The sequence below is a fragment of the Somniosus microcephalus genome, chromosome 4 (assembly GCF_052327205.1).
Source record: "Somniosus microcephalus isolate GS21.2 chromosome 4, FLI_Smic_1.0, whole genome shotgun sequence".
Taxonomy (NCBI): Eukaryota; Metazoa; Chordata; class Chondrichthyes; order Squaliformes; family Somniosidae; genus Somniosus; species Somniosus microcephalus.
The window spans coordinates 348,207,457-348,232,479 of record NC_140990.1 but is presented as its reverse complement, the minus strand read 5'-3'; positions in this window follow the sequence as shown (position 1 = coordinate 348,232,479).

Here is a 25,023-nt window from a genome sequence, read left to right as displayed (position 1 = left end):
CCAATCGATTCCCCGTACTTTAAAGAGGACACCTTCTCCAACATGGAGGGGGAAATTATCCAATACCAGGCCCAGGGGAACGTGTTGATCTGTGGGGACCTCAATTCAAGAACGGGCGAAGAACCAGACTTCACCAATAATCAGGGAAACAATTATGTTTTCGGGAATAACCACTTTGACATCCCTTCCCTTCCATACAGGCATAACTGCGACAAGCAGTCAAATACCAACGGAAAACAGCTACTACAGCTCTGTCGAAACCTGGGTCTGTACATTGTCAATGGTAGGTTCATAGGAGACCTCCTAGGAAGATCGACCTATTGCTCACCTCTTGGCTGCAGCACAGTAGACTATATGATTACAGACTTAGACCCATCCTCTTTCAGAGCATTCACAGTCAAACCACAAACAACACTGTCAGATCACAGTCAAATTACTATGTTCCTCAAAAAGACAGAAACAAACAACATAGAAACACAACCCAGTAAACTGTACAACACCAAAAAATCGTACAGATGGGCCAAAAACGACACGGAAAAATACCAGAAAACAATTAGCAATGCATCAACTCAAGCTCTCTTAGACACCTTTCTGGATAACATATACACTCACAATAAAGAAGGCGTAAACCGGGCAGTTAGTAAACTAAACAATATTTTTGATAATTTGGCAACAAATGCAAACTTGAAAGCTCGCAAGAACAAACCCAAAACAAAAAACTATGAAAAATGGTTTGACCGAGATTGCCATAACATGAGGAAAAAACTTAGAAAAATATCAAACCAAAAACACAGACATCCAGAAAACGAGGAACTACGCCTTACTTATTGTCAGACACTAACACAATACAGAAACACACTCAGAACCAAAAAAGAGCAATATATTAAGAATACACTCAGCTCCATGGAGGAATCCATTGATTCCAATTGTTTCTGGGAAAACTTGAAAACACTACACAAAAAACAACACGACGATTTGGCCATTCAAAATGGGGACACATGGGTAAACCACTTTGAAAAATTATACCAGAAAAAAACACTAAGACCAGAGCAACACCAAATATGCAAAAAACTGGAAAAGCTAGAAATGGCCATAAAAGATAACCAAAACCCGCTGGACGCCATAATAACAGAAAAAGAACTTCTTGAAAAACTCAAGGACCTGCGACCAGGAAAAGCCTGCGGGACAGATGGCATACTAAACGAGATGATTAAACACACAGACAACAAAATGAAACTGGCTATCCTAAAACTCTTCAACTTGGTTCTGAGTGTCGGTTATTTCCCTGATATCTGGAACAAAGGACTCATAACGCCCATATACAAAAGTGGGGACAAAATCGACCCAAACAACTATCGAGGCATCTGTGTAAACAGTAACCTGGGGAAGGTATTCTGTAGCATCATAAACAAAAGACTTATAAACTTCCTTGAGGAGCACAATGTCTTGAGTAAAAGCCAAATTGGATTCCTGCCAAACTATAGAACATCCGACCATATCTTCACCCTACAGACCCTAATTGACAAACACGTTCACAATAACAAAAGCAAAATCTACGCATGCTTTGTAGATTTCCAGAAGGCTTTCGACTCCATCTGGCATGACGGTTTATTCCTGAAACTTATCGAAAGTGGGGTAGGAGGGAAAACATATGATGTAATTAAATCAATGTATACAAACAACAAATGTGCAGTTAAAATTGGAGACAAACAAACAAAATACTTCCCACAGGGGCGGGGGGTGACGCAGGGCTCGCCAATCTCACCGACACTCTTTAATATTTACATAAATGGATTGGCAAAACTACTTGAACAATCTACAGCACCCGGCCTCACCCTATATGAATCCAAGGTTAAATTCCTCCTCTATGCAGACGACCTGGTTCTGCTGTCACCTACTAAAGAGGGGCTACAGCAAAACCTGGACCTGCTGGAGTCGTACTGCCAGACTTGGGCCCTGACAATAAATCCCCAAAAAACCAAAGTCCTTGTGTTCCAGCAAAGATCCAAACATCAGGGACCCAAAATAAATTTCACAGTAGGAACAACCAAAATTGAACAAACCACTAACTACACATACTTGGGCTTAAAAATCAGTTCTACGGGAAACTTCAAACTGGCTGTGAATGAACTGAAAGAGAAAGCAAGAAGGGCTTTCTATGCCATCAAAAAATCAATCCAAATAGAAATCCCAATTAGCATTTGGCTCAAAATTTTCAAATCAGTAATTGAACCAATTGCACTCTATGGCAGTGAGGTATGGGGACCGCTAACTCAACAAGAATTTGCAAAATGGGACAAACACCCAATTGAGATCCTACATGCAGAATTCTGTAAAAGTATCCTCCGGACTCAAAGGAAAACAGTAAACAATGCATGCAGGGCGGAACTAGGCCAATATCCATTAATAATCACTATCCAAAAAAGAGCCACCAAATTTTGGAATCACCTACAAATGAGCAATCCCCAATGCTATCACTACGACGCCCTGAAATGCCAAGAGCTGACCATAAAGAAGAATACCCTCAGTCAACTAGTCCTGGGACTCAGTGAAGTAACTACTAACAATACTAACAATAACCAGCCCCAGGACAGTGACAGGGTAACACAAAGAATTCGACCCAACACAATCGTCGCTAAGCAAAAGGAAAAATATCTGACATATTGGGCAGAAACAACAAAAACCCAAAGCAAACTCAATTGCTACTTGGCCCTAAACAGACAATACAACATAGCTGATTACCTGACCATGGTAAAGGATAACAAACTGAGAAGAACCTTGACAAGGTACAGACTTAGCGAACATAGCCTAGCGATCGAAAAAGGCAGACACAGGCAGACCAGGCTGCCAAGAGAGGACAGGATATGCTCTCACTGCAGTCAGGGAGTGGTGGAGACAGAGATGCACTTCCTCACAGCTTGTGGAAAATATCAGGGCATCAGGGAGAATTTCTACCAAAAATTCTCACAAATATGCCCTGATTTCAGAAATCTGAATGACAACCAAAAACTCCCATTCCTACTGGGAGAGGAGAGAAGCTGTATAACACTGGCGGCGCACTATGTTACAGCTTGCCATGAACAGAGGGACAACCAGTAAACTAAGAAAAAAAATATATATAAACAATGCGAATGTATATTTATACACTCAGGGATATACCTGTTTATACACTGTATGAATAGAACTGCGTTTATGTGCTAAACCATAAATGTATTTTGATGCTTTGGCAACATAAGATGTAACTTATCATGCCAATAAAGCGATTTAAATTGTAAATTGTAAATTGTCTGTGGAACTGTACCCCAGTGAGAGTCAGTGTCTGTGGAACTGTACCCCAGTGAGAGTCAGTGTCTGTGGAACTGTACCCCAGTGAGAGTCAGTGTCTGTGGAACTGTACCCCAGTGAGAGTCAGTGTTTGTGGAACTGTACCCCAGTGAGAGTCAGTGTCTGTGGAACTGTACCCCAGTGAGAGTCAGTGCCTGTGGAACTGTACCCAAGTGAGAGTCAGTGTCTGTGGAACTGTACCCCAGTGAGAGTCAGTGTGTGTGGAACTGTACCCGAGTGAGAGTCAGTGTCTGTGGAACTGTACCCCAGTGAGAGTCAGTGTTTGTGGAACTGTACCCCAGTGAGAGTCAGTGTCTGTGGAACTGTACCCCAGTGAGAGTCAGTGTCTGTGGAACTGTACCCCAGTGAGAGTCAGTGTCTGTGGAACTGTACCCCAGTGAGAGTCAGTGTCTGTGGAACTGTACCCCAGTGAGAGTCAGTGTCTGTGGAATTGTACCCCAGTGAGAGTCAGTGTCTGTGGAACTGTACCCCAGTGAGAGTCAGTGTCTGTGGAACTGTACCCCAGTGAGAGTCAGTTTCTGTGGAACTGTACCCCAGTGAGACTCAGTGTCTGTGGAACTGTACCCCAGTGAGAGTCACTCTCTGTGGAACTGTACCCCAGTGAGAGTCAGTGTCTGTGGAACTTTACCCCAGTGAGAGTCAGTGTCGGTGGAACTGTACCCTAGTGAGAGTCGGTGTCTGTGGAACTGTACCCCAATGAGAGTCAGTTTCTGTGGAACTGTACCCCAGTGAGAGTCAGTGTCTGTGGAACTGTACCCCAGTGAGAGTCGGTGTCTGTGGAACTGTGCCCCACTGAGAGTCGCTGTCTGTGGAACTGTGCCCCAGTGAGAGTCACTGTCTGTGTAACTGTGCCCCAGTGAGAGTCAGTGTCTGTGGAACTGTACCCCAGTGAGAGTCAGTGTCTGTGGAACTGTACCCCAGTGAGAGTCAGTGTCTGTGGAACTGTACTCCAGTGAGAGTCAGTGTTTGTGGAACTGTACCCCAGTGAGAGTCAGTGTCTGTGGAACTGTACCCCAGTGAGAGTCAGTGTCTGTGGAACTGTACCCCAGTGAGAGTCAGTGTCTGTGGAACTGTACCCCAGTGAGAGTCAGTGTCTGTGGAACTGTACCCCAGTGAGAGTCAGTGTCTGTGGAAATGTACCCCAGTGAGAGTCAGTGTCTGTGGAACTGTAACCCAGTGAGAGTCAGTGTCTGTGGAACTGTACCCCAGTGAGAGTCAGTGTCTGTGGAACTGTACCCCAGTGAGAGTCAGTGTCTGTGGAACTGTACCCCAGTGAGAGTCAGTGTCTGTGGAACTGTACCCCAGTGAGAGTCAGTGTCTGTGGAACTGTACCCCAGTGCGAGTCGGTGTCTGTGGAACTGTGCCCCACTGAGAGTCGCTGTCTGTGGAACTGTGCCCCAGTGAGAGTCACTGTCTGTGTAACTGTGCCCCAGTGAGAGTCAGTGTCTGTGGAACTGTACCCCAGTGAGAGTCAGTGTCTGTGGAACTGTACCCCAGTGAGAGTCAGTGTCTGTGGAACTGTACCCCAGTGAGAGTCAGTGTTTGTGGAACTGTACCCCAGTGAGAGTCAGTGTCTGTGGAACTGTACCCCAGTGAGAGTCAGTGTCTGTGGAACTGGACCCCAGTGAGAGTCAGTGTCTGTGGAACTGTACCCCAGTGAGAGTCAGTGTCTGTGGAACTGTACCCCAGTGAGAGTCAGTGTCTGTGGAATTGTACCCCAGTGAGAGTCAGTGTCTGTGGAACTGTACCCCAGTGAGAGTCACTGTCTGTGGAACTGTACCCCAGTGAGAGTCAGTGTCTGTGGAACTGTACCCCAGTGAGAGTCAGTGTCTGTGGAACTGTACCCCAGTGAGAGTCGGTGTCTGTGGAACTGTACCCCAATGAGAGTCAGTTTCTGTGGAACTGTACCCCAGTGAGAGTCAGTGTCTGTGGAACTGTACCCCAGTGAGAGTCGGTGTCTGTGGAACTGTGCCCCACTGAGAGTCGCTGTCTGTGGAACTGTGCCCCAGTGAGAGTCACTGTCTGTGTAACTGTGCCCCAGTGAGAGTCAGTGTCTGTGGAACTGTACCCCAGTGAGAGTCAGTGTCTGTGGAACTGTACCCCAGTGAGAGTCAGTGTCTGTGGAACTGTACTCCAGTGAGAGTCAGTGTTTGTGGAACTGTACCCCAGTGAGAGTCAGTGTCTGTGGAACTGTACCCCAGTGAGAGTCAGTGTCTGTGGAACTGTACCCCAGTGAGAGTCAGTGTCTGTGGAACTGTACCCCAGTGAGAGTCAGTGTCTGTGGAACTGTACCCCAGTGAGAGTCAGTGTCTGTGGAACTGTACCCCAGTGAGAGTCAGTGTCTGTGGAACTGTAACCCAGTGAGAGTCAGTGTCTGTGGAACTGTACCCCAGTGAGAGTCAGTGTCTGTGGAACTGTACCCCAGTGAGAGTCAGTGTCTGTGGAACTGTACCCCAGTGAGAGTCAGTGTCTGTGGAACTGTACCCCAGTGAGAGTCAGTGTCTGTGGAACTGTACCCCAGTGAGAGTCAGTGTCTGTGGAACTGTACCCCAGTGAGACTCAGTGTCTGTGGAACTGTACCCCAGTGAGAGTCAGTACCTGTGGAACTGTACCCCAGTGAGAGTCAGTGTCTGTGGAACTGTACCCCAGTGAGAGTCAGTGTCTGTGGAACTGTACCCCAGTGAGAGTCAGTGTCTGTGGAACTGTACCCCAGTGAGAGTCAGTGTCTGTGGAACTGTACCCCAGTGAGAGTCAGTGTCTGTGGAACTGTACTCCAGTGAGAGTCAGTGTTTGTGGAACTGTACCCCAGTGAGAGTCAGTGTCTGTGGAACTGTACCCCAGTGAGAGTCAGTGTCTGTGGAACTGTACCCCAGTGAGAGTCAGTGTCTGTGGAACTGTACCCCAGTGAGAGTCAGTGTCTGTGGAACTGTACCCCAGTGAGAGTCAGTGTCTGTGGAACTGTACCCCAGTGAGAGTCAGTGTCTGTGGAACTGTACCCCAATGAGAGTCAGTTTCTGTGGAACTGTACCCCAGTGAGAGTCAGTGTCTGTGGAACTGTACCCCAGTGAGAGTTGGTGTCTGTGGAACTGTGCCCCACTGAGAGTCGCTGTCTGTGGAACTGTGCCCCAGTGAGAGTCACTGTCTGTGTAACTGTGCCCCAGTGAGAGTCAGTGTCTGTGGAACTGTACCCCAGTGAGAGTCAGTGTCTGTGGAACTGTACCCCAGTGAGAGTCAGTGTCTGTGGAACTGTACTCCAGTGAGAGTCAGTGTTTGTGGAACTGTACCCCAGTGAGAGTCAGTGTCTGTGGAACTGTACCCCAGTGAGAGTCAGTGTCTGTGGAACTGTACCCCAGTGAGAGTCAGTGTCTGTGGAACTGTACCCCAGTGAGAGTCAGTGTCTGTGGAACTGTACCCCAGTGAGAGTCAGTGTCTGTGGAAATGTACCCCAGTGAGAGTCAGTGTCTGTGGAACTGTAACCCAGTGAGAGTCAGTGTCTGTGGAACTGTACCCCAGTGAGAGTCAGTGTCTGTGGAACTGTACCCCAGTGAGAGTCAGTGTCTGTGGAACTGTACCCCAGTGAGAGTCAGTGTCTGTGGAACTGTACCCCAGTGAGAGTCAGTGTCTGTGGAACTGTACCCCAGTGCGAGTCGGTGTCTGTGGAACTGTGCCCCACTGAGAGTCGCTGTCTGTGGAACTGTGCCCCAGTGAGAGTCACTGTCTGTGTAACTGTGCCCCAGTGAGAGTCAGTGTCTGTGGAACTGTACCCCAGTGAGAGTCAGTGTCTGTGGAACTGTACCCCAGTGAGAGTCAGTGTCTGTGGAACTGTACCCCAGTGAGAGTCAGTGTTTGTGGAACTGTACCCCAGTGAGAGTCAGTGTCTGTGGAACTGTACCCCAGTGAGAGTCAGTGTCTGTGGAACTGGACCCCAGTGAGAGTCAGTGTCTGTGGAACTGTACCCCAGTGAGAGTCAGTGTCTGTGGAACTGTACCCCAGTGAGAGTCAGTGTCTGTGGAATTGTACCCCAGTGAGAGTCAGTGTCTGTGGAACTGTACCCCAGTGAGAGTCACTGTCTGTGGAACTGTACCCCAGTGAGAGTCAGTGTCTGTGGAACTGTACCCCAGTGAGAGTCAGTGTCTGTGGAACTGTACCCCAGTGAGAGTCGGTGTCTGTGGAACTGTACCCCAATGAGAGTCAGTTTCTGTGGAACTGTACCCCAGTGAGAGTCAGTGTCTGTGGAACTGTACCCCAGTGAGAGTCGGTGTCTGTGGAACTGTGCCCCACTGAGAGTCGCTGTCTGTGGAACTGTGCCCCAGTGAGAGTCACTGTCTGTGTAACTGTGCCCCAGTGAGAGTCAGTGTCTGTGGAACTGTACCCCAGTGAGAGTCAGTGTCTGTGGAACTGTACCCCAGTGAGAGTCAGTGTCTGTGGAACTGTACTCCAGTGAGAGTCAGTGTTTGTGGAACTGTACCCCAGTGAGAGTCAGTGTCTGTGGAACTGTACCCCAGTGAGAGTCAGTGTCTGTGGAACTGTACCCCAGTGAGAGTCAGTGTCTGTGGAACTGTACCCCAGTGAGAGTCAGTGTCTGTGGAACTGTACCCCAGTGAGAGTCAGTGTCTGTGGAACTGTACCCCAGTGAGAGTCAGTGTCTGTGGAACTGTAACCCAGTGAGAGTCAGTGTCTGTGGAACTGTACCCCAGTGAGAGTCAGTGTCTGTGGAACTGTACCCCAGTGAGAGTCAGTGTCTGTGGAACTGTACCCCAGTGAGAGTCAGTGTCTGTGGAACTGTACCCCAGTGAGAGTCAGTGTCTGTGGAACTGTACCCCAGTGAGAGTCAGTGTCTGTGGAACTGTACCCCAGTGAGACTCAGTGTCTGTGGAACTGTACCCCAGTGAGAGTCAGTACCTGTGGAACTGTACCCCAGTGAGAGTCAGTGTCTGTGGAACTGTACCCCAGTGAGAGTCAGTGTCTGTGGAACTGTACCCCAGTGAGAGTCAGTGTCTGTGGAACTGTACCCCAGTGAGAGTCAGTGTCTGTGGAACTGTACCCCAGTGAGAGTCAGTGTCTGTGGAACTGTACCCCAGTGAGCGTCAGTGCCTATGGAACAGTACCCCAGTGAGAGTCAGTGTCTGTGGAACTGTACCCCAGTGAGAGTCAGTGTCTGTGGAACTGTACCCCAGTGAGAGTCAGTGTCTGTGGAACTGTACCCCAGTGAGAGTCAGTGTCTGTGGAACTGTACCCCAGTGAGAGTCAGTGTCTGTGGAACTGTACCCCAGTGAGAGTCAGTGTCTGTGGAACTGTACCCCAGTGAGAGTCAGTGTCTGTGGAACTGTACCCCAGTGAGCGTCAGTGCCTATGGAACAGTACCCCAGTGAGAGTCAGTGTCTGTGGAACTGTACCCCAGTGAGAGTCAGTGTCTGTGGAACTGTACCCCAGTGAGAGTCAGTGTCTGTGGAACTGTACCCCAGTGAGAGTCAGTGTCTGTGGAACTGTACCCCAGTGAGAGTCAGTGTTTGTGGAACTGTACCCCAGTGAGAGTCAGTGTCTGTGGAACTGTACCCCAGTGAGAGTCAGTGCCTGTGGAACTGTACCCAAGTGAGAGTCAGTGTCTGTGGAACTGTACCCCAGTGAGAGTCAGTGTGTGTGGAACTGTACCCTAGTGAGAGTCAGTGTCTGTGGAACTGTACCCCAGTGAGAGTCAGTGTTTGTGGAACTGTACCCCAGTGAGAGTCAGTGTCTGTGGAACTGTACCCCAGTGAGAGTCAGTGTCTGTGGAACTGTACCCCAGTGAGAGTCAGTGTCTGTGGAACTGTACCCCAGTGAGAGTCAGTGTCTGTGGAACTGTACCCCAGTGACAGTCAGTGTCTGTGGAATTGTACCCCAGTGAGAGTCAGTGTCTGTGGAACTGTACCACAGTGAGAGTCAGTGTCTGTGGAACTGTACCCCAGTGAGAGTCAGTGTCTGTGGAACTGTACCCCAGTGAGACTCAGTGTCTGTGGAACTGTACCCCAGTGAGAGTCACTGTCTGTGGAACTGTACCCCAGTGAGAGTCAGTGTCTGTGGAACTGTACCCCAGTGAGAGTCAGTGTCTGTGGAACTGTACCCCAGTGAGAGTCGGTGTCTGTGGAACTGTACCCCAATGAGAGTCAGTTTCTGTGGAACTGTACCTCAGTGAGAGTCAGTGTCTGTGGAACTGTACCCCAGTGAGAGTCGGTGTCTGTGGAACTGTGCCCCACTGAGAGTCGCTGTCTGTGGAACTGTGCCCCAGTGAGAGTCACTGTCTGTGTAACTGTGCCCCAGTGAGAGTCAGTGTCTGTGGAACTGTACCCCAGTGAGAGTCAGTGTCTGTGGAACTGTACCCCAGTGAGAGTCAGTGTCTGTGGAACTGTACTCCAGTGAGAGTCAGTGTTTGTGGAACTGTACCCCAGTGAGAGTCAGTGTCTGTGGAACTATACCCCAGTGAGAGTCAGTGTCTGTGGAACTGTACCCCAGTGAGAGTCAGTGTCTGTGGAACTGTACCCCAGTGAGAGTCAGTGTCTGTGGAACTGTACCCCAGTGAGAGTCAGTGTCTGTGGAACTGTAACCCAGTGAGAGTCAGTGTCTGTGGAACTGTAACCCAGTGAGAGTCAGTGTCTGTGGAACTGTACCCCAGTGAGAGTCAGTGTCTGTGGAACTGTACCCCAGTGAGAGTCAGTGTCTGTGGAACTGTACCCCAGTGAGAGTCAGTGTCTGTGGAACTGTACCCCAGTGAGAGTCAGTGTCTGTGGAACTGTACCCCAGTGAGAGTCAGTGTCTGTGGAACTGTACCCCAGTGAGACTCAGTGTCTGTGGAACTGTACCCCAGTGAGAGTCAGTACCTGTGGAACTGTACCCCAGTGAGAGTCAGTGTCTGTGGAACTGTACCCCAGTGAGAGTCAGTGTCTGTGGAACTGTACCCCAGTGAGAGTCAGTGTCTGTGGAACTGTACCCCAGTGAGAGTCAGTGTCTGTGGAACTGTACCCCAGTGAGAGTCAGTGTCTGTGGAACTGTACCCCAGTGAGCGTCAGTGCCTATGGAACAGTACCCCAGTGAGAGTCAGTGTCTGTGAAACTGTACCCGTGAGAGTCACTGCCTGTGGAACTGTACCCACTGAGAGTCAGTGTCTGTGGAACTGTACCTAGTGAGAGTCAGTGCCTGTGGAACTGTACCCCAGTGAGTGTCAGTGCCTGTGGAACTGTGCCCCAGTGAGAGTCAGTGTCTGTGGAACTGTAGCCCAGTGAGAGTCAGTGTCTGTGGAACTGTAGCCCAGTGAGAGTCAGTGTCTGTGGAACTGTACCCCAATGAGAGTCGGTGTCTGTGGAACTGTACCCCAATGAGAGTCAGTGTCTGTGGAACTGTACCCCAGTGAGAGTCAGTTTCTGTGGAACTGTATCCCAGTGAGAGTCAGTGTCTGTGGAACTGTACCCCAGTGAGAGTCGGTGTCTGTGGAACTGTACCCCAATGAGAGTCAGTTTCTGTGGAACTGTACCCCAGTGAGAGTCAGTGTCTGTGGAACTGTACCCCAGTGAGAGTCAGTATCTGTGGAACTGTACCCCAGTGTGAGTCAGTGTCTGTGGAACTGTACCCCAGTGAGAGTCGGTGTCTGTGGAACTGTACCCCAATGAGAGTCAGTTTCTGTGGAACTGTACCCCAGTGAGAGTCAGTGTCTGTGGAACTGTACCCCAGTGAGAGTCGGTGTCTGTGGAACTGTGCCCCACTGAGAGTCGCTGTCTGTGGAACTGTGCCCCAGTGAGAGTCACTGTCTGTGTAACTGTGCCCCAGTGAGACTCAGTGTCTGTGGAACTGTACCCCAGTGAGAGTCAGTGTCTGTGGAACTGTACCCCAGTGAGAGTCGGTGTCTGTGGAACTGTACCCCAATGAGAGTCAGTTTCTGTGGAACTGTACCCCAGTGACAGTCAGTGTCTGTGGAACTGTACCCCAGTGAGAGTCGGTGTCTGTGGAACTGTGCCCCACTGAGAGTCGCTGTCTGTGGAACTGTGCCCCAGTGAGAGTCACTGTCTGTGTAACTGTGCCCCAGTGAGAGTCAGTGTCTGTGGAACTGTACCCCAGTGAGAGTCAGTGTCTGTGGAACTGTACCGCAGTGAGAGTCAGTGTCTGTGGAACTGTACCCCAGTGAGAGTCAGTGTTTGTGGAACTGTACCCCAGTGAGAGTCAATGTCTGTGGAACTGTACCCCAGTGAGAGTCAGTGTCTGTGGAACTGTACCCCAGTGAGAGTCAGTGTCTGTGGAACTGTACCCCAGTGAGAGTCAGTGTCTGTGGAACTGTACCCCAGTGAGACTCAGTGTCTGTGGAACTGTACCCCAGTGAGAGTCAGTACCTGTGGAACTGTACCCCAGTGCGAGTCAGTGTCTGTGGAACTGTACCCCAGTGAGAGTCAGTGTCTGTGGAACTGTACCCCAGTGAGAGTCAGTGTCTGTGGAACTGTACCCCAGTGAGAGTCAGTGTCTGTGGGACTGTACCCCAGTGAGAGTCAGTGTCTGTGGAACTGTACCCCAGTGAGCGTAAGTGCCTGTGGAACAGTACCCCAGTGAGAGTCAGTGTCTGTGGAACTGTACCCCAGTGAGAGTCACTGCCTGTGGAACTGTACCCACTGAGAGTCAGTGTCTGTGGAACTGTACCCTAGTGAGAGTCAGTGCCTGTGGAACTGTACCCCAGTGAGTGTCAGTGCCTGTGGAACTGTAGCCCAGTGAGAGTCAGTGTCTGTGGAACTGTAGCCCAGTGAGAGTCAGTGTCTGTGGAACTGTACCCCAATGAGAGTCGGTGTCTGTGGAATTGTACCCCAATGAGAGTCAGTGTCTGTGGAACTGTACCCCAGTGAGAGTCAGTGTCTGTGGAACTGTACCCCAGTGAGAGTCAGTTTCTGTGGAACTGTACCCCAGTCAGAGTCAGTGTCTGTGGAACTGTACCCCAGTGAGAGTCGGTGTCTGTGGAACTGTACCCCAATGAGAGTCAGTTTCTGTGGAACTGTACCCCAGTGAGAGTCAGTGTCTGTGGAACTGTACCCCAGTGAGAGTCAGTGTCTGTGGAACTGTACCCCAGTGAGAGTCAGTGTCTGTGGAACTGTACCCCAGTGAGAGTCGGTGTCTGTGGAACTGTACCCCAATGAGAGTCAGTTTCTGTGGAACTGTACCCCAGTGAGAGTCAGTGTCTGTGGAACTGTACCCCAGTGCGAGTCGGTGTCTGTGGAACTGTGCCCCACTGAGAGTCGCTGTCTGTGGAACTGTGCCCCAGTGAGAGTCACTGTCTGTGTAACTGTGCCCCAGTGAGAGTCAGTGTCTGTGGAACTGTACCCCAGTGAGTGTCAGTGTCTGTGGAACTGTACCCCAGTGAGAGTCAGTGTTTGTGGAACTGTCCCCCAGTGAGAGTCAGTGTCTGTGGAACTGTACCCCAGTGAGAGTCAGTGTCTGTGGAACTGTACCCCAGTGATTGTCAGTGTCTGTGGAACTGTACCCCAGTGAGAGTCAGTGTTTGTGGAACTGTCCCCCAGTGAGAGTCAGTGTCTGTGGAACTGTACCCCAGTGAGAGTCAGTGTCTGTGGAACTGTACCGCAGTGAGAGTCAGTGTCTGTGGATCTGTACCCCAGTGAGAGTCAGTGTTTGTGGAACTGTACCCCAGTGAGAGTCAGTGTCTGTGGAACTGTACCCCAGTGAGAGTCAGTGTCTGTGGAGCTGTACCCCAGTGAGAGTCAGTGTCTGTGGAACTGTACCCCAGTGAGAGTCAGTGTCTGTGGAACTGTACCCCAGTGAGACTCAGTGTCTGTGGAACTGTACCCCAGTGAGAGTCAGTACCTGTGGAACTGTACCCCAGTGAGAGTCAGTGTCTGTGGAACTGTACCCCAATGAGAGTCAGTGTCTGTGGAACTGTACCCCAGTGAGAGTCAGTGTCTGTGGAACTGTACCCCAGTGAGAGTCAGTGTCTGTGGAACTGTACCCCAGTGAGCGTCAGTGCCTGTGGAACAGTACCCCAGTGAGAGGCAGTGTCTGTGGAACTGTACCCCAGTGAGAGTCACTGCCTGTGGAACTGTACCCACTGAGAGTCAGTGTCTGTGGAACTGTACCCTAGTGAGAGTCAGTGCCTGTGGAACTGTACCCCAGTGAGTGTCAGTGCCTGTGGAACTGTAGCCCAGTGAGAGTCAGTGTCTGTGGAACTGTAGCCCAGTGAGAGTCAGTGTCTGTGGAACTGTACCCCAATGAGAGTCGATGTCTGTGTAATTGTACCCCAATGAGAGTCAGTGTCTGTGGAACTGTACCCCAGTGAGAGTCAGTGTCTGTGGAACTGTAACCCAGTGAGAGTCAGTGTCTGTGGAACTGTAACCCAGTGAGAGTCAGTGTCTGTGGAACTGTACCCCAGTGAGAGTCAGTGTCTGTGGAACTGTACCCCAGTGAGAGTCAGTGTCTGTGGAACTGTACCCCAGTGAGAGTCAGTGTCTGTGGAACTGTACCCCAGTGAGAGTCAGTGTCTGTGGAACTGTACCCCAGTGAGAGTCAGTGTCTGTGGAACTGTACCCCAGTGAGACTCAGTGTCTGTGGAACTGTACCCCAGTGAGAGTCAGTACCTGTGGAACTGTACCCCAGTGAGAGTCAGTGTCTGTGGAACTGTACCCCAGTGAGAGTCAGTGTCTGTGGAACTGTACCCCAGTGAGAGTCAGTGTCTGTGGAACTGTACCCCAGTGAGAGTCAGTGTCTGTGGAACTGTACCCCAGTGAGAGTCAGTGTCTGTGGAACTGTACCCCAGTGAGCGTCAGTGCCTATGGAACAGTACCCCAGTGAGAGTCAGTGTCTGTGAAACTGTACCCGTGAGAGTCACTGCCTGTGGAACTGTACCCACTGAGAGTCAGTGTCTGTGGAACTGTACCTAGTGAGAGTCAGTGCCTGTGGAACTGTACCCCAGTGAGTGTCAGTGCCTGTGGAACTGTGCCCCAGTGAGAGTCAGTGTCTGTGGAACTGTAGCCCAGTGAGAGTCAGTGTCTGTGGAACTGTAGCCCAGTGAGAGTCAGTGTCTGTGGAACTGTACCCCAATGAGAGTCGGTGTCTGTGGAACTGTACCCCAATGAGAGTCAGTGTCTGTGGAACTGTACCCCAGTGAGAGTCAGTTTCTGTGGAACTGTATCCCAGTGAGAGTCAGTGTCTGTGGAACTGTACCCCAGTGAGAGTCGGTGTCTGTGGAACTGTACCCCAATGAGAGTCAGTTTCTGTGGAACTGTACCCCAGTGAGAGTCAGTGTCTGTGGAACTGTACCCCAGTGAGAGTCAGTATCTGTGGAACTGTACCCCAGTGTGAGTCAGTGTCTGTGGAACTGTACCCCAGTGAGAGTCGGTGTCTGTGGAACTGTACCCCAATGAGAGTCAGTTTCTGTGGAACTGTACCCCAGTGAGAGTCAGTGTCTGTGGAACTGTACCCCAGTGAGAGTCGGTGTCTGTGGAACTGTGCCCCACTGAGAGTCGCTGTCTGTGGAACTGTGCCCCAGTGAGAGTCACTGTCTGTGTAACTGTGCCCCAGTGAGACTCAGTGTCTGTGGAACTGTACCCCAGTGAGAGTCAGTGTCTGTGGAACTGTACCCCAGTGAGAGTCGGTGTCTGTGGAACTGTACCCCAATGAGAGTCAGTTTCTGTGGAACTGTACCCCAGTGACAGTCAGTGTCTGTGGAACTGTACCCCAGTGAGAGTCGGTGTCTGTGGAACTGTGCCCCACTGAGAGTCGCTGTCTGTGGAACTGTGCCCCAGTGAGAGTCACTGTCTGTGTAACTGTGCCCCAGTGAGAGTCAGTGTCTGTGGAACTGTACCCCAGTGAGAGTCAGTGTCTGTGGAACTGTACCGCAGTGAGAGTCAGTGTCTGTGGAACTGTACCCCAGTGAGAGTCAGTGTTTGTGGAACTGTACCCCAGTGAGAGTCAATGTCTGTGGAACTGTACCCCAGTGAGAGTCAGTGTCTGTGGAACTGTACCCCAGTGAGAGTCAGTGTCTGTGGAACTGTACCCCAGTGAGAGTCAGTGTCTGTGGAACTGTACCCCAGTGAGACTCAGTGTCTGTGGAACTGTACCCCAGTGAGAGTCAGTACCTGTGGAACTGTACCCCAGTGCGAGTCAGTGTCTGTGGAACTGTACCCCAGTGAGAGTCAGTGTCTGTGGAACTGTACCCCAGTGAGAGTCAGTGTCTGTGGAACTGTACCCCAGTGAGAGTCAGTGTCTGTGGGACTGTACCCCAGTGAGAGTCAGTGTCTGTGGAACTGTACCCCAGTGAGCGTAAGTGCCTGTGGAACAGTACCCCAGTGAGAGTCAGTGTCTGTGGAACTGTACCCCAGTGAGAGTCACTGCCTGTGGAACTGTACCCACTGAGAGTCAGTGTCTGTGGAACTGTACCCTAGTGAGAGTCAGTGCCTGTGGAACTGTACCCCAGTGAGTGTCAGTGCCTGTGGAACTGTAGCCCAGTGAGAGTCAGTGTCTGTGGAACTGTAGCCCAGTGAGAGTCAGTGTCTGTGGAACTGTACCCCAATGAGAGTCGGTGTCTGTGGAATTGTACCCCAATGAGAGTCAGTGTCTGTGGAACTGTACCCCAGTGAGAGTCAGTGTCTGTGGAACTGTACCCCAGTGAGAGTCAGTTTCTGTGGAACTGTACCCCAGTCAGAGTCAGTGTCTGTGGAACTGTACCCCAGTGAGAGTCGGTGTCTGTGGAACTGTACCCCAATGAGAGTCAGTTTCTGTGGAACTGTACCCCAGTGAGAGTCAGTGTCTGTGGAACTGTACCCCAGTGAGAGTCAGTGTCTGTGGAACTGTACCCCAGTGAGAGTCAGTGTCTGTGGAACTGTACCCCAGTGAGAGTCGGTGTCTGTGGAACTGTACCCCAATGAGAGTCAGTTTCTGTGGAACTGTACCCCAGTGAGAGTCAGTGTCTGTGGAACTGTACCCCAGTGCGAGTCGGTGTCTGTGGAACTGTGCCCCACTGAGAGTCGCTGTCTGTGGAACTGTGCCCCAGTGAGAGTCACTGTCTGTGTAACTGTGCCCCAGTGAGAGTCAGTGTCTGTGGAACTGTACCCCAGTGAGTGTCAGTGTCTGTGGAACTGTACCCCAGTGAGAGTCAGTGTTTGTGGAACTGTCCCCCAGTGAGAGTCAGTGTCTGTGGAACTGTACCCCAGTGAGAGTCAGTGTCTGTGGAACTGTACCCCAGTGATTGTCAGTGTCTGTGGAACTGTACCCCAGTGAGAGTCAGTGTTTGTGGAACTGTCCCCCAGTGAGAGTCAGTGTCTGTGGAACTGTACCCCAGTGAGAGTCAGTGCCTGTGGAACTGTACCCCAGTGAGAGTCAGTGTCTGTGGAACTGTACCCCAGTGAGAGTCAGTGTGTGTGGAACTGTACCCTAGTGAGAGTCAGTGTCTGTGGAACTGTACCCCAGTGAGAGTCAGTGTCTGTGGAACTGTACCCGAGTGAGAGTCAGTGTTTGTGGAACTGTACCCCAGTGAGAGTCAGTGTCTGTGGAACTGTACCCCAGTGAGAGTCAGTGTCTGTGGAACTGTACCCCAGTGAGAGTCAGTGTCTGTGGAACTGTACCCCAGTGAGAGTCAGTGTCTGTGGAACTGTACCCCAGTGAGAGTCAGTGTCTGTGGAATTGTACCCCAGTGAGAGTCAGTGTCTGTGGAACTGTACCCCAGTGAGAGTCAGTGTCTGTGGAACTGTACCCCAGTGAGAGTCAGTGTCTGTGGAACTGTTCCCCAGTGAGACTCAGTGTCTGTGGAACTGTACCCCAGTGAGAGTCACTGTCTGTGGAACTGTACCCCAGTGAGAGTCAGTGTCTGTGGAACTGTACCCCAGTGAGAGTCGGTGTCTGTGGAACTGTACCCCAATGAGAGTCAGTTTCTGTGGAACTGTACCCCAGTGAGAGTCAGTGTCTGTGGAACTGTACCCCAGTGAGAGTCGGTGTCTGTGGAACTGTGCCCCACTGAGAGTCGCTGTCTGTGGAACTGTGCCCCAGTGAGAGTCACTGTCTGTGTAACTGTGCCCCAGTGAGAGTCATTGTCTGTGGAACTGTACCCCAGTGAGAGTCAGTGTCTGTGGAACTGTACCCCAGTGAGAGTCAGTGTCTGTGGAACTGTACTCCAGTGAGAGTCAGTGTTTGTGGAACTGTACCCCAGTGAGAGTCAGTGGCTGTGGAACTGTACCCCAGTGAGAGTCAGTGTCTGTGGAACTGTACCCCAGTGAGAGTCAGTGTCTGTGGAACTGTACCCAAGTGAGAGTCAGTGTCTGTGGAACTGGACCCCAGTGAGAGTCAGTGTCTGTGGAACTGTACCCCAGTGAGAGTCAGTGTCTGTGGAACTGTACCCCAGTGAGAGTCAGTGTCTGTGGAACTGTACCCCAGTGAGAGTCAGTGTCTGTGGAACTGTACCCCAGTGAGAGTCAGTGTCTGTGGAACTGTACCCCAGTGAGAGTCAGTGTCTGTGGAACTGTACCCCAGTGAGAGTCAGTGTCTGTGGAACTGTACCCCAGTGAGAGTCAGTGTCTGTGGAACTGTACCCCAGTGAGACTCAGTGTCTGTGGAACTGTACCCCAGTGAGAGTCAGTACCTGTGGAACTGTACCCCAGTGAGAGTCACTGTCTGTGGAACTGTACCCCAGTGAGAGTCAGTGTCTGTGGAACTGTACCCCAGTGAGAGTCAGTGTCTGTGGAACTGTACCCCAGTGAGAGTCAGTGTCTGTGGAACTGTACCCCAGTGAGAGTCAGTGTCTGTGGAACTGTACCCCAGTGAGCGTCAGTGCCTATGGAACAGTACCCCAGTGAGAGTCAGTGTCTGTGGAACTGTACCCGTGAGAGTCACTGCCTGTGGAACTGTACCCACTGAGAGCCAGTGTCTGTGGAACTGTACCCTAGTGAGAGTCAGTGCCTGTGGAACTGTACCCCAGTGAGAGTCAGTTTCTGTGGAACTGTACCCCAGTGAGAGTCAGTGTCTGTGGAACTGTACCCCAGTGAGAGTCGGTGTCTGTGGAACTGTACCCCAATGAGAGTCAGTTTCTGTGGAACTGTACCCCAGTGAGAGTCAGTGTCTGTGGATCTGTACCCCAGTGACAGTCAGTGTCTGTGGAACTGTACCCCAGTGAGAGTCAGTGTCTGTTGAACTGTACCCCAGTGAGAGTCGGTGTCTGTGGAACTGTACCCCAATGAGAGTCAGTTTCTGTGGAACTGTACCCCAGTGAGAGTCAGTGTCTGTGGAACTGTACCCCAGTGCGAGTCGGTGTCTGTGGAACTGTGCCCCACTGAGAGTCGCTGTCTGTGGAACTGTGCCCCAGTGAGAGTCACTGTCTGTGTAACTGTGCCCCAGTGAGAGTCAGTGTCTGTGGAACTGTACCCCAGTGAGAGTCAGTGTCTGTGGAACTGTACCCCAGTGAGAGTCAGTGTCTGTGGAACTGTACCCCAGTGAGAGTCAGTGTTTGTGGAACTGTACCCCAGTGAGAGTCAGTGTCTGTGGAACTGTACCCCAGTGAGAGTCAGTGCCTGTGGAACTGTACCCAAGTGAGAGTCAGTGTCTGTGGAACTGTACCCCAGTGAGAGTCAGTTTGTGTGGAACTGTACCCTAGTGAGAGTCAGTGTCTGTGGAACTGTACCCCAGTGAGAATCAGTGTTTGTGGAACTGTACCCCAGTGAGAGTCAGTGTGTGTGGAACTGTACCCCAGTGAGAGTCAGTGTCTGTGGAACTGTACCCCAGTGAGAGTCAGTGTCTGTGGAACTGTACCCCAGTGAGAGTCAGTGTCTGTGGAACTGTACCCCAGTGAGAGTCAGTGTCTGTGGAATTGTACCCCAGTGAGAGTCAGTGTCTGTGGAACTGTACCCCAGTGAGAGTCAGTGTCTGTGGAACTGTACCCCAGTGAGAGTCAGTGTCTGTGGAACTGTACCCCAGTGAGACTCAGTGTCTGTGGAACTGTACCCCAGTGAGAGTCACTGTCTGTGGAACTGTACCCCAGTGAGAGTCAGTGTCTGTGGAACTGTACCCCAGTGAGAGTCAGTGTCTGTGGAACTGTACCCCAGTGAGAGTCGGTGTCTGTGGAACTGTACCCCAATGAGAGTCAGTTTCTGTGGAACTGTACCTCAGTGAGAGTCAGTGTCTGTGGAACTGTACCCCAGTGAGAGTCGGTGCCTGTGGAACTGTGCCCCACTGAGAGTCGCTGTCTGTGGAACTGTGCCCCAGTGAGAGTCACTGTCTGTGTAACTGTGCCCCAGTGAGAGTCAGTGTCTGTGGAACTGTACCCCAGTGAGAGTCAGTGTCTGTGGAACTGTACCCCAGTGAGAGTCAGTGTCTGTGGAACTGTACTCCAGTGAGAGTCAGTGTTTGTGGAACTGTACCCCAGTGAGAGTCAGTGTCTGTGGAACTGTACCCCAGTGAGAGTCAGTGTCTGTGGAACTGTACCCCAGTGAGAGTCAGTGTCTGTGGAACTGTACCCCAGTGAGAGTCAGTGTCTGTGGAACTGTACCCCAGTGAGAGTCAGTGTCTGTGGAACTGTAACCCAGTGAGAGTCAGTGTCTGTGGAACTGTAACCCAGTGAGAGTCAGTGTCTGTGGAACTGTACCCCAGTGAGAGTCAGTGTCTGTGGAACTGTACCCCAGTGAGAGTCAGTGTCTGTGGAACTGTACCCCAGTGAGAGTCAGTGTCTGTGGAACTGTACCCCAGTGAGAGTCAGTGTCTGTGGAACTGTACCCCAGTGAGAGTCAGTGTCTGTGGAACTGTACCCCAGTGAGACTCAGTGTCTGTGGAACTGTACCCCAGTGAGAGTCAGTACCTGTGGAACTGTACCCCAGTGAGAGTCAGTGTCTGTGGAACTGTACCCCAGTGAGAGTCAGTGTCTGTGGAACTGTACCCCAGTGAGAGTCAGTGTCTGTGGAACTGTACCCCAGTGAGAGTCAGTGTCTGTGGAACTGTACCCCAGTGAGAGTCAGTGTCTGTGGAACTGTACCCCAGTGAGCGTCAGTGCCTATGGAACAGTACCCCAGTGAGAGTCAGTGTCTGTGGAACTGTACCCGTGAGAGTCACTGCCTGTGGAACTGTACCCACTGAGAGTCAGTGTCTGTGGAACTGTACCTAGTGAGAGTCAGTGCCTGTGGAACTGTACCCCAGTGAGTGTCAGTGCCTGTGGAACTGTGCCCCAGTGAGAGTCAGTGTCTGTGGAACTGTAGCCCAGTGAGAGTCAGTGTCTGTGGAACTGTACCCCAGTGAGAGTCAGTTTCTGTGGAACTGTACCCCAGTGAGAGTCAGTGTCTGTGGAACTGTACCCCAGTGAGAGTCGGTGTCTGTGGAACTGTTCCCAATGAGAGTCAGTTTCTGTGGAACTGTACCCCAGTGAGAGTCAGTATCTGTGGAACTGTACCCCAGTGAGAGTCAGTGTCTGTGGAACTGTACCCCAGTGAGAGTCGGTGTCTGTGGAACTGTACCCCAATGAGAGTCAGTTTCTGTGGAACTGTACCCCAGTGAGAGTCAGTGTCTGTGGAACTGTGCCCCACTGAGATTCGCTGTCTGTGGAACTGTGCCCCAGTGAGAGTCACTGTCTGTGTAACTGTGCCCCAGTGAGACTCAGTGTCTGTGGAACTGTACCCCAGTGAGAGTCAGTGTCTGTGGAACTGTACCCCAGTGAGAGTCGGTGTCTGTGGAACTGTACCCCAATGAGAGTCAGTTTCTGTGGAACTGTACCCCAGTGACAGTCAGTGTCTGTGGAACTGTACCCCAGTGAGAGTCGCTGTCTGTGGAACTGTGCCCCAGTGAGAGTCACTGTCTGTGTAACTGTGCCCCAGTGAGAGTCAGTGTCTGTGGAACTGTACCCCAGTGAGAGTCAGTGTCTGTGGAACTGTACCGCAGTGAGAGTCAGTGTCTGTGGAACTGTACCCCAGTGAGAGTCAGTGTTTGTGGAACTGTACCCCAGTGAGAGTCAGTGTCTGTGGAACTGTACCCCAGTGAGAGTCAGTGTCTGTGGAACTGTACCCCAGTGAGAGTCAGTGTCTGTGGAACTGTACCCCAGTGAGAGTCAGTGTCTGTGGAACTGTACCCCAGTGAGACTCAGTGTCTGTGGAACTGTACCCCAGTGAGAGTCAGTACCTGTGGAACAGTACCCCAGTGAGAGTCAGTGTCTGTGGAACTGTACCCCAATGAGAGTCAGTGTCTGTGGAACTGTACCCCAGTGAGAGTCAGTGTCTGTGGAACTGTACCCCAGTGAGAGTCAGTGTCTGTGGAACTGTACCCCAGTGAGCGTCAGTGCCTGTGGAACAGTACCCCAGTGAGAGTCAGTGTCTGTGGAACTGTACCCCAGTGAGAGTCACTGCCTGTGGAACTGTACCCACTGAGAGTCAGTGTCTGTGGAACTGTACCCTAGTGAGAGTCAGTGCCTGTGGAACTGTACCCCAGTGAGTGTCAGTGCCTGTGGAACTGTAGCCCAGTGAGAGTCAGTGTCTGTGGAACTGTAGCCCAGTGAGAGTCAGTGTCTGTGGAACTGTACCCCAATGAGAGTCGATGTCTGTGTAATTGTACCCCAATGAGAGTCAGTGTCTGTGGAACTGTACCCCAGTGAGAGTCAGTGTCTGTGGAACTGTACCCCAGTGAGAGTCAGTTTCTGTGGAACTGTACCCCAGTGAGAGTCAGTGTCTGTGGAACTGTACCCCAGTGAGAGTCGGTGTCTGTGGAACTGTACCCCAATGAGAGTCAGTTTCTGTGGAACTGTACCCCAGTGAGAGTCAGTGTCTGTGGAACTGTACCCCAGTGAGAGTCAGTGTCTGTGGAACTGTACCCCAGTGAGAGTCAGTGTCTGTGGAACTGTACCCCAGTGAGAGTCGGTGTCTGTGGAACTGTACCCCAATGAGAGTCAGTTTCTGTGGAACTGTACCCCAGTGAGAGTCAGTGTCTGTGGAACTGTACCCCAGTGCGAGTCGGTGTCTGTGGAACTGTGCCCCACTGAGAGTCGCTGTCTGTGGAACTGTGCCCCAGTGAGAGTCACTGTCTGTGTAACTGTGCCCCAGTGAGAGTCAGTGTCTGTGGAACTGTACCCCAGTGAGAGTCAGTGTCTGTGGAACTGTACCCCAGTGAGTGTCAGTGTCTGTGGAACTGTACCCCAGTGAGAGTCAGTATTTGTGGAACTGTCCCCCAGTGAGAGTCAGTGTCTGTGGAACTGTACCCCAGTGAGAGTCAGTGCCTGTGGAACTGTACCCCAGTGAGAGTCAGTGTCTGTGGAACTGTACCCCAGTGAGAGTCAGTGTCTGTGGAACTGTACCCCAGTGAGAGTCAGTACCTGTGGAACTGTACCCCAGTGAGAGTCAGTGTCTGTGGAACTGTACCCCAGTGAGAGTCAGTGTCTGTGGAACTGTACCTAGTGAGAGTCAGTGCCTGTGGAACTGTACCCCAGTGAGTGTCAGTGCCTGTGGAACTGCGCCCCAGTGAGAGTCAGTGTCTGTGGAACTGTAGCCCAGTGAGAGTCAGTGTCTGTGGAACTGTACCCCAGTGAGAGTCAGTTTCTGTGGAACTGTACCCCAGTGAGAGTCAGTGTCTGTGGAACTGTACCCCAGTGAGAGTCGGTGTCTGTGGAACTGTTCCCAATGAGAGTCAGTTTCTGTGGAACTGTACCCCAGTGAGAGTCAGTGTCTGTGGAACTGTACCCCAGTGAGAGTCAGTATCTGTGGAACTGTACCCCAGTGAGAGTCAGTGTCTGTGGAACTGTACCCCAGTGAGAGTCGGTGTCTGTGGAACTGTACCCCAATGAGAGTCAGTTTCTGTGGAACTGTACCCCAGTGAGAGTCAGTGTCTGTGGAACTGTGCCCCACTGAGAGTCGCTGTCTGTGGAACTGTGCCCCAGTGAGAGTCACTGTCTGTGTAACTGTGCCCCAGTGAGACTCAGTGTCTGTGGAACTGTACCCCAGTGAGAGTCAGTGTCTGTGGAACTGTACCCCAGTGAGAGTCGGTGTCTGTGGAACTGTACCCCAATGAGAGTCAGTTTCTGTGGAACTGTACCCCAGTGACAGTCAATGTCTGTGGAACTGTACCCCAGTGAGAGTCGGTGTCTGTGGAACTGTGCCCCACTGTGAGTCGCTGTCTGTGGAACTGTGCCCCAGTGAGAGTCACTGTCTGTGTAACTGTGCCCCAGTGAGAGTCAGTGTCTGTGGAACTGTACCCCAGTGAGAGTCAGTGTCTGTGGAACTGTACCGCAGTGAGAGTCAGTGTCTGTGGAACTGTACCCCAGTGAGAGTCAGTGTTTGTGGAACTGTACCCCAGTGAGAGTCAGTGTCTGTGGAACTGTACCCCAGTGAGAGTCAGTGTCTGTGGAACTGTACCCCAGTGAGAGTCAGTGTCTGTGGAACTGTACCCCAGTGAGAGTCAGTGTCTGTGGAACTGTACCCCAGTGAGACTCAGTGTCTGTGGAACTGTACCCCAGTGAGAGTCAGTACCTGTGGAACTGTACCCCAGTGAGAGTCAGTGTCTGTGGAACTGTACCCCAATGAGAGTCAGTGTCTGTGGAACTGTACCCCAGTGAGAGTCAGTGTCTGTGGAACTGTACCCCAGTGAGCGTCAGTGCCTGTGGAACAGTACCCCAGTGAGAGTCAGTGTCTGTGGAACTGTACCCCAGTGAGAGTCACTGCCTGTGGAACTGTACCCACTGAGAATCAGTGTCTGTGGAACTGTACCCTAGTGAGAGTCAGTGCCTGTGGAACTGTACCCCAGTGAGTGTCAGTGCCTGTGGAACTGTAGCCCAGTGAGAGTCAGTGTCTGTGGAACTGTAGCCCAGTGAGAGTCAGTGTCTGTGGAACTGTACCCCAATGAGAGTCGATGTCTGTGTAATTGTACCCCAATGAGAGTCAGTGTCTGTGGAACTGTACCCCAGTGAGAGTCAGTGTCTGTGGAACTGTACCCCAGTGAGAGTCAGTGTCTGTGGAACTGTACCCCAGTGAGAGTCGGTGTCTGTGGAACTGTACCCCAATGAGAGTCAGTTTCTGTGGAACTGTACCCCAGTGAGAGTCAGTTTCTGTGGAACTGTACCCCAGTGAGAGTCAGTGTCTGTGGAACTGTACCCCAGTGAGAGTCGGTGTCTGTGGAACTGTACCCCAATGAGAGTCAGTTTCTGTGGAACTGTACCCCAGTGAGAGTCAGTGTCTGTGGAACTGTACCCCAGTGAGAGTCAGTGTCTGTGGAACTGTACCCCAGTGAGAGTCAGTGTCTGTGGAACTGTACCCCAGTGAGAGTCGGTGTCTGTGGAACTGTACCCCAATGAGAGTCAGTTTCTGTGGAACTGTACCCCAGTGAGAGTCAGTGTCTGTGGAACTGTACCCCAGTGCGAGTCGGTGTCTGTGGAACTGTGCCCCACTGAGAGTCGCTGTCTGTGGAACTGTGCCCCAGTGAGAGTCACTGTCTGTGTAACTGTGCCCCAGTGAGAGTCAGTGTCTGTGGAACTGTACCCCAGTGAGAGTCAGTGTCTGTGGAACTGTACCCCAGTGAGTGTCAGTGTCTGTGGAACTGTACCCCAGTGAGAGTCAGTATTTGTGGAACTGTCCCCCAGTGAGAGTCAGTGTCTGTGGAACTGTACCCCAGTGAGAGTCAGTGCCTGTGGAACTGTACCCCAGTGAGAGTCAGTGTCTGTGGAACTGTACCCCAGTGAGAGTCAGTGTGTGTGGAACTGTACCCTAGTGAGAGTCAGTG